Here is an 8,622-nt window from a genome sequence, read left to right on the forward strand (position 1 = left end):
CTACCCCCAGGAAACTCATCACGTCTTCTGTCTTGGCGTGGCATTCTGAATGGCTTTGACCTTTGACGGGTCCAATTCTATCCCTCGACGGCTCACGATGAAACCCAGTAGTTTTCCGGCAGGAACCCCGAACACACATTTGGCGGGATTCAGTTTCAGATTATACCTTCTCAGCAGTTGAAGAACTTTCTCAAATCTTCTATATGATCAGTGGCTTTCTTGGATTTGATGATGACGTCGTCCATATATACCTCGATCTCCTTGTGTATCATGTCGTGAAAGATAGTAGTCATGGCTCTCATATAGGTGGCGCCAGCATTCTTCAACCCAAATGGCATCATTTTGTAACAATACATTCCCCATGGCGTGATGAAAGCCGTTTTCTCTACATCTTCCTCGTCCATTCATATCTGACGGTATCCGGCGAAACAATCAACAAAAGACTGCAACTCATGCTTGGTGCAGTAGTCGATGAGAATGTGTATGTTTGGAAAGGGGAAGTCATCTTTGGGACTGGCCCGGTTAAGATCCCGGTAGTCGACACAGATTCTAACCTTCCCGTCCTTCTTTGGCACCGGCACGATATTGGCTAACCATGTTGGATACTCTACTACCTTGAGAACCTTAGCTTTGACTTGCTTAGTAACCTCTTCTTTGGTTTTCAAACTAATGTCGGGCTTGAATTTCCTGAGCTTCTGCTTTACCGGCGGACAGGCTGGATCTGTTGGCAGTTTGTGAGCTACAATGGCCGTGCTGAGTCCAGTCATATCATCATACGACCAGGCGAATATGTCCTCATATTCTTTTAAAAATTCCGTATACTTTTCCCTTTCTGATGGCGACAAGTGAACATTGATGCGAGTTTCTTTAACGTTCTCTGTATCTCTCAAATTAATGACCTTAGTTTCTTCCAGGTTGGACTTAGGTCTATTCTCAAAATTCTCAACCTCTCTGACGACCTCTTCAGGTATTTCATCTTCTTCTAAGTCTATGTTCTTTTGCTACGTTGTTTCGTTGCAAGTCACAGTCGTTGGTTCATCGTCAAGATAAGTAATAGTAATGCTGTATAAAATAGAGTAAATGATAGAGAAAATAATAAGTTATATGATAAACTGAAATGCTTTGATTAAAGTCAAAGCTGTTTGAAACATCGGAGCTCTTTTCGAAATTAAAGACAATGCGGAAAGAAAATCAACTAGTAAAATGAACTAAAAAAATTCGATGCATGTTGCTTTTGTTTAGCCTTGCTACCCCGAAACCCTCCGGGCTCTGACGGTCCTAATTGACCAGTTGCTGAGGCGGTCTCCCCTGCTTACAGCTTGTACGGAAGGGCCTTCCTCCCCTTCCTCCTCGAAAAGAACACAACAGTCCATATCATCATCCTCCAGGAACAAATTCTTCATGGCCGCCAACGCTTCATCTTCTTCTGACCCATATATAGTATCTGCCGGTTGGAAGGTCTGTTCCAGGCTGGGTATCGGAAACTCCAATGGATAGTAGGGGCCGCGCCATGGTGGCGACCAGTTATGGAATTCTTCCCAAGTGTAACCATACCCTAAGCCAAAGGTAGTGCCATGCTTCTTCAGTTTGATGGGCTTAGTGATCCCCTGAAGATTTTTACCAAGTCCCTTTCCAGGCTCGTACCCGCACCAATTCAGGATACTTTCGATCTTGTTGTCCCACCACTTGTCTTTGTCTACAGCGTTGACCCTTTCGATGTGGTGGTATGTCTCTCCGCCTATTTTCCTTCTGCCCCCGTCATTGGGATAGTCTGGCGACTATATATGGGGTTACTACCATCGCCATGAATGATCACCTCTTGGTGGTTCCATTCAAACTTTATCGCCTGATGCAGGGTTGATGCTACGGCTCCGGCAGCATGGATCCAGGGGCGTCCCAACAGCAAGTTGTAGGATGCCGGGACGTCTATCACTTGGAAGTCGACGTCGAACCATGTTGGCCCCATTTGCAAGCACAGGCTGATTTCTCCAATAGTAGATCTCTGGGATCAATCGAAGGCTTTGACATTGATAGCCCCATCGTTGATCTCATGCAGGCTTTTTCCCAAGGTTCTGAGAGTTATCAGCGGACAGATGTTGAGGCTTGATCCTCCATCAATCAGGACTCTAGTGATGAAATAATCTTCACATTTCACGGTGATGTACAGTGCTTTGTTGTGGCTCAAACCCTCTGGCGGCAACTCTTCTTCGTGGAAGGTTATTTTATGGCTCTCCAACACTTGCCCCACCATATTCGCCATTTCGCCCCCGGTTATATTGCTGGGCACATAGGCTTCGCTTAGTATCTTTATTAAGGCATTCTTGTGAGCGTCTGAACTCTGCAGAAGAGCCAGGATAGATATCTGTGCTGGTTTTTTGTTCAGCTGTTCAACGACTGAGTACTCCTTAGCCTGTATTTTCCTCCAAAGATCGTCGGGTCCTGTCTCAATGGGACGTCCCGGGGCTTGCTTACCGGATTCGGCTAGGTGCTCTGGGGTGTAGACCCTCCCTGTTCTAGTCATTCCTTGTGCGGCAATCGTTTCTCCTGTCTTTGTTTTTCCTTTCCTCCTAGCTTCGGCAGTGTAATCCCATGGTATGGCATTTGAGTGGAATGGTGTTATGTCAGTCATTGCCACCGGAATAGGCACCCTTGGTGGTAACACAACAACTTCAAAGGGTGTAGGTGCCTTTGGAACTCCAAATTCAACCTCGATTGGTCCGGGCGCCTTTGCAGAGGGAGGCGCTTCAAATTCAAGAGGTATAGACATATTTACTTCGTCGTCCATGGAGGGCTGATTCTGCACAACAATTGGGTTAAGGGTAACCGCTGGCTTCTTTGGTTCATCCCCTTCAGCAATCAAACCTATTGACCCTTTGGGGTCCCAATCATCCTCGATCTCGATCATATGAATGTCTCCACCTTTGTGGTCAGGCAGGGGGTTGTTACGAACATTAGGAGCGGGCTCCTTTGCTACAATGACCTTATTGTCGATCAGGGTCTGAATCTTATCTTTCAATGAACGGCACTCGTCAAGGGTGTGTCCCTTCATGCCGGAGTGATACGCACAGGTCTTGTTGGGGTTGACCCACTGGGAGGGATTTTCTGGAGCTTTGGCTGGGATAGGAGTGACGTAACCAGCAGCTTTAAGTCTTTCATATAACTGGTCAATTGGTTCTGCGATGGCTGTGTATTGTCTGGGAGGTTTACGGTCAAAATTTGGTCTGGGTCTCGGAAAATTTTGACGGGTGGGTGGTGATTGATAGTGAGAGGGTTGAGCGTTATAAGCTTGGTAAACAGGTGCTGGTTGAGAGTATCTGGGTGAGGTGGGTTGATATGTGAGAGGTGGAGAGGATTGGTAAACGGGAGGTGGATAAGAGGGTGCGGGTGCTTGGTAATTCGGGATGGGCTGATATGTAAGTGGAGGCGATGGGTAAGTGTGGTATTTTGGTGGTGATTTGGCTCCCTGTGCGACCATCACGGCACTTACATCTTTCTTCTTGGACGCGCCACCAGTTTGTAAAGCCTTATTGGTGGCTTGCAATGCTTCAAGATTTGTAACCATACCATTCTTGATGCCCTCTTCGATTCTTTCTCCGAGTTTGATGATATCAGAGAACTTTTGACCCTCGATCAACATCAACCTCTCGTAATATTGGGGATCCTGAGCCCGGACGAAGAATCTATTCATTTGCTCTTCTTCTAGGGCCGGCCTGACCTTTGCAGCTTCTGACCTCCAACGAGTAGCATACTCGCGGAATGTTTCGGTGGGTTTCTTCTTCAAATTCTGTATGTAGAATACATCTGGTGCGTTCTCTGTATTAAACCGGAATCTATCCATGAAGTCCGATGCCATACCTACCCAACTCGTCCATTTCTTGGGGTCTTGACTGATGTACCAGGATAGTGCATCTCCCTTTAAGCTCCTCATGAAGAGCTTCATACGGATCTTCTCATCTCTTCCGACCCCCACTAGCTTATCGCAATAGGTCCTCAGGTGGACTCTGGGATCTCCTGTTCCATCAAACATTTCGAACTTGGGAGGTTTGTACCCCTCCGGAAGTTCAACATCTGGTTGAATGCACAAGTCCTCGTAATTCAATCCTTCAATGCCTTTGTTACCTTCTACGCCCTGAACTCGGCTGGTTAATTTCTTGAGCTCTGCCGCTAAGTTCCTGATGAGGGAGTCCTTGTCATCAGACTCAGGTGCATTTGAGATGGGTTGGGCGTAGTGGGGTACAGTATCCACGTAAATAGGAGTGTTGTGGAGATGGTCATTTGTGGTGTTCAGTGGCTCGGGAATGAGTAGTGGGGTGTTATTTGGAGTGTGGCATGTGTTACAGGTATGAGTGGGTTGTATCTGTGGTTGCGGGGTGTTTTGTGGAGGTGCGGGATTTTGGGTGTTGACATCAGGAGCGGTGAGGGAAAATGATAGGTTTGCCAAATTCCGAACCTGATCCAGTTCTTCTCGAAATTTCAACAGCTTTTGTTCCAGTTGTGCAGTAGTTTCCTTAGCAACCGGGGTACCCTGAGGAATCTCAATCTCCTTTCTGGCGCTTGTATCTCCCATTTTGCCTTTGTTTTTGTTCCGGACAGCACTCGAAAGAGGAGGAGGTGGAGGGCCCTTGGATCTTGTGGAGTATGCTGATGGTGCCAGAATACACGAACTAACCTTTGGGGAGGGGAATAAAAATAAAAGAAAAAAACAAAAAGGTAACAAGTTAGTGCGGGTCCTGAGGAAAAAGTATTGTAGTATTTAAACACATTGGGTGAGAATATAAATCGCGCCCTAATTTTGGTGCCTCGTTGTGCCCGAGGTAGGCCTAGCGACAAATAGTTTTGGAGAACTTACAATGCTAAATGCATCATTTTATTGATAAAAATAAGATGAATCCAAAACGACTCTAAATAATAGAAAGTAAATGTCACTAGTGGCCATTGGCCTTATTACATCATTAAAGCAAAATAAAGGACTCCTAACTACTTGGTCCCAGAAGGACCTTCCCCAGATTTGGCAGTCTTGTCTCCCTCGAACAGCTCCACCAACTCGCATAGTCCTAGCAGTAAGTAGGCTCGGGCCAGATGCCCGCCCGCATTTCCTTCGGCGTTTTGGCAGTCTTTGATCCTCTTGATGAACTTTCCTTCCAGCTCTACTAGACCTCGCTCTAAATATCCTAGTCGGTTGTTGGCGCTGACAGCCATTTCTTTCCACTCCTCGATCAATTTCTGATGGGCTTCTTGTATTTCCCGATGCTCACTTTTACACTCTCGAATTCTCTTGCGCAGTTGATTATACTTAACCTGTGCTTCAGCATGCTCGTCAACAATTCTGTGACCTCAAACGAATCTCGGTTGACCCATGTCATCGTCTTCTAACTAACCCGAATAATGCGGCACGCAACCGGCGTGGTACCTGCCTAGCTCGATGGCTTCCTTCCCCAAAACAATTTTGCAATGCCACAAATGCTGAGCTTGGCACCTGTGAGGGCTATCATCGTCCTGGAAATCAGCCCTGAGGTGGCTTGTTTTATCAACCCTTGGTATGATTTGTCTTCTTCCAGCTTGCCTCATGGCTCGGAGAGGAACGTAAGGATAAGTCCCTCTCAGACCAATCAGTATGAGAAATGGTGCATCACGGGATCGGACATTGAATTTATCCGTAGGGAACCACTCAAACATCCATTGTACCTGGTCTTCTTTCAGATTTTCGAACAATTCTACCCACCCTCTGGCGTCCTCTGGCTGAGCGAACATCTTTGGCATATAATTCATATGCCTCGGCTGGTGGAAGGCGATATGATCATCCCAATCTCTGCGTAGGATCTCCTGTCGGTATTCTCCTTTCTGAAGGTGCTCCATGAGCCAAAGCTGAAGCAATAAGTTGCAACCCTCAAAATGACTGCCTTGTTGTTGACACTTGTTCAAGGCGCAGTATATCTTGGTGACGATCATGGGCACTATGCTGAAAGTTTTCCCGCCAATTCCTTCCATCAAAGTTTTGGTTACCATGGCTAGTCTGGTGTGGATCCTAGCCTTCTTCATAGGGAACACGATCATCCCCAAAAAGCAAAACATGAAAACAAAGACCCTTCTATGGACATGCCGAGGTGATAGAAAATTCATCTGAATAGGTGCGGTATGACTTGCTATGGCCGTACCTTTCGTATAGATAGTCAAACGGGATGCAGGAGTCTTTCAAACAGGTTAAGTCTGGGTTTTTCTTCAACCCCATCATTTTAAGGAAACCCTTCCTTTGCGATTTTCTGGCATAAGCATACCCGGAGTCTCCCAAGGAATTCCAGCTAGACCCCCTATCTCTTCAAGTAAAGGAGTCATCTCTAGATCACCAAAGCGGAACACAGATTTGTCACTATCCCAGAACAATGTTACAGCCTCTGTGATTCTGTTGTTAGGTTGAATCTCTAGGAGAGAAGGCAGATTCCCTAGGTACTTGCGGACGAGTGTTTGATCAGTAGAATGGAGGTCGTTCCACCAATTCAGTAGCCTTGGATGAATGTTGGTTACCATGCCAAATCTGGGGATCTCCTGCCTCATTTTCTGCAAAACAAAGTGTTAGGCCCTTACCCCCACCAGACTCGACTATTTAAATCAATAATTATCATAGCAAAGCACTGAAGTTCTCCAAATAAATGCACAGAACGTGGAGTTGTCCGTTTGGGTTTCAAGGAAACCCGGTGGACTTTGGACAAGGCTATCTTAATGAGTCATTATATGGACAACATAACTGACTCGGCTAGGTTTGACCATGATGCATGTACAGTTTAACGGAGTAAGGTTTCTATCTTGAAGTGCTAGACTGGTACCCTTGAGCGGACAACTCAAGAGGGAAAGGCACGGAACCGTCGACTACACCGTTGATCGACTGGTTTTACCACAAATATGCCTTTCCCAAATTTAGGGGTGGTAGTATTGGAAGTGCGCAACTACTCATTATAAGCGTTGCTATAGTATTTGTTTGGCACGAGTGGAATATGATGTTGAAGATGGAGTTTACAAGGATGAAACAATTGACATGTATTTCACATTCATACAATAAAGTTTACAATAATTGCTCAAAAATTACAACAGTATTGATGGAAAAGCAATAAATGAAAGTAATTAAAAAAGAAGCAAAAGAAAAAAGTTAGTTTCAAATAAAGACATTTAACAAAGGCAATAAAAGAAAGCAATAAAGTCACATATAGCATGCAATGGTAAAAGCCTAAAGACATCCCCAGCAGAGTCGCCATGCTGTCGACGCCCCCTTTTTCCTCGCAGAATGGGGTTCACGACATTTGGGAAGACAACTCTTTTCCCACTTTGGGAATTGGGTTTTTTGAGAGTTTGGAGAGTCGCCACCTAATGATTATAGTGCATTAGGACACTTGTAGAAGAATTAAAGATGCAGACCTGAGTTTTGGGTAAGGGCTTGAAATTATCTCGAGGGGAAGGTGTTAGGCACCCCTCAAGATCCACTAGTGTGGTTCCCGGCCATGCTACCATTGTGACATTAGATGTAAAAAAAAACAAGTACAAGAAGCACAAAAGGTTAAAAGAAGTGCTGAATTTTAAAGGAGCAATTTTGTAAAAAACGTGCAAGTGGAGAAAAAGGTCAAGTACTTAGTGCAAATAATCCGAAAAGATCATGCGAGAAGCAGGAATTGAAAATGCAATAGCTTTAAAGAATCAGAAAATTTTACTAAACTAATAAAGAAGGAGAAAGGGGTCCTAGGTTTATACATTACATGGATCATTCGCACAACACTGGTACTCAATTGTACGCAGAGTGTTAACGTGTAATCATCATCTCCACGTCTACCCTTCCCACCCTGTTAAGGTATTAAAGCGCGGAACGCTATCGTTTACTTATCGCATGATACTACCCGTCCCAATCCTATTAGTCCCGGGGTATTAGGACTTCTAATCCTAAAGGGGAAGAAAGGGATGGGGGCCTTTGTGGAGTCTAAAGGATAAAATTCTAGCTCGACATTCAAAACAAGTATCAAGTAAAAGGGAGGACAAGCAAGCATACAAGGCTCAAATAACCCCCAAAGTCAAATATCATTTTAGTTTAGCATGCCTTGACAAATACCTGATTTGTCCCTTAGATTAAAATTAAGCAGCGTGCGGACTGGTTCAACACATGTATTTAAATAGAGAGTCTGCATTAGGCAACTCGGTGTATAGTGTCAGGGACTAGACCCAATTCATTAATTAGCCAACCCTTGTTTATGTTGAAATAAAAAAATAGGCTAGGATCATTAATTTCAGGAAAAAAATTCAAAGACGGGTCCAGTAGTTTCAAAAAGATGCAAGTTGATTTTAGAAAAAAGAAATTATAGTTTAAAAAAAGAGAAAAGATGCAAACCGATTTTGAAAAGAGTTCCCAGTTTGTTCGAAAAGATGTAGACGATTAAAAGTTTACCAGTTTCGGGGAGTGCAGATTGGCTATGAAAAAGGTTTACCAAATTTTAGCGGGCTTCAAAGTAAAAAATTACAAGTTTATAAAGAACACTATTCCAGCAATCGATACTGTTTAAGAACGAATGATGCTATTAAAAGAAACGAGGTTCTAGGCAAGCTTAGTCTATATTTTACTGAGTTTTTTAACAACACCTTTCCTGA

Source organism: Nicotiana attenuata, unplaced genomic scaffold (assembly GCF_001879085.1).
Source record: "Nicotiana attenuata strain UT unplaced genomic scaffold, NIATTr2, whole genome shotgun sequence".
NCBI classification, from domain to species: domain Eukaryota; kingdom Viridiplantae; phylum Streptophyta; class Magnoliopsida; order Solanales; family Solanaceae; genus Nicotiana; species Nicotiana attenuata.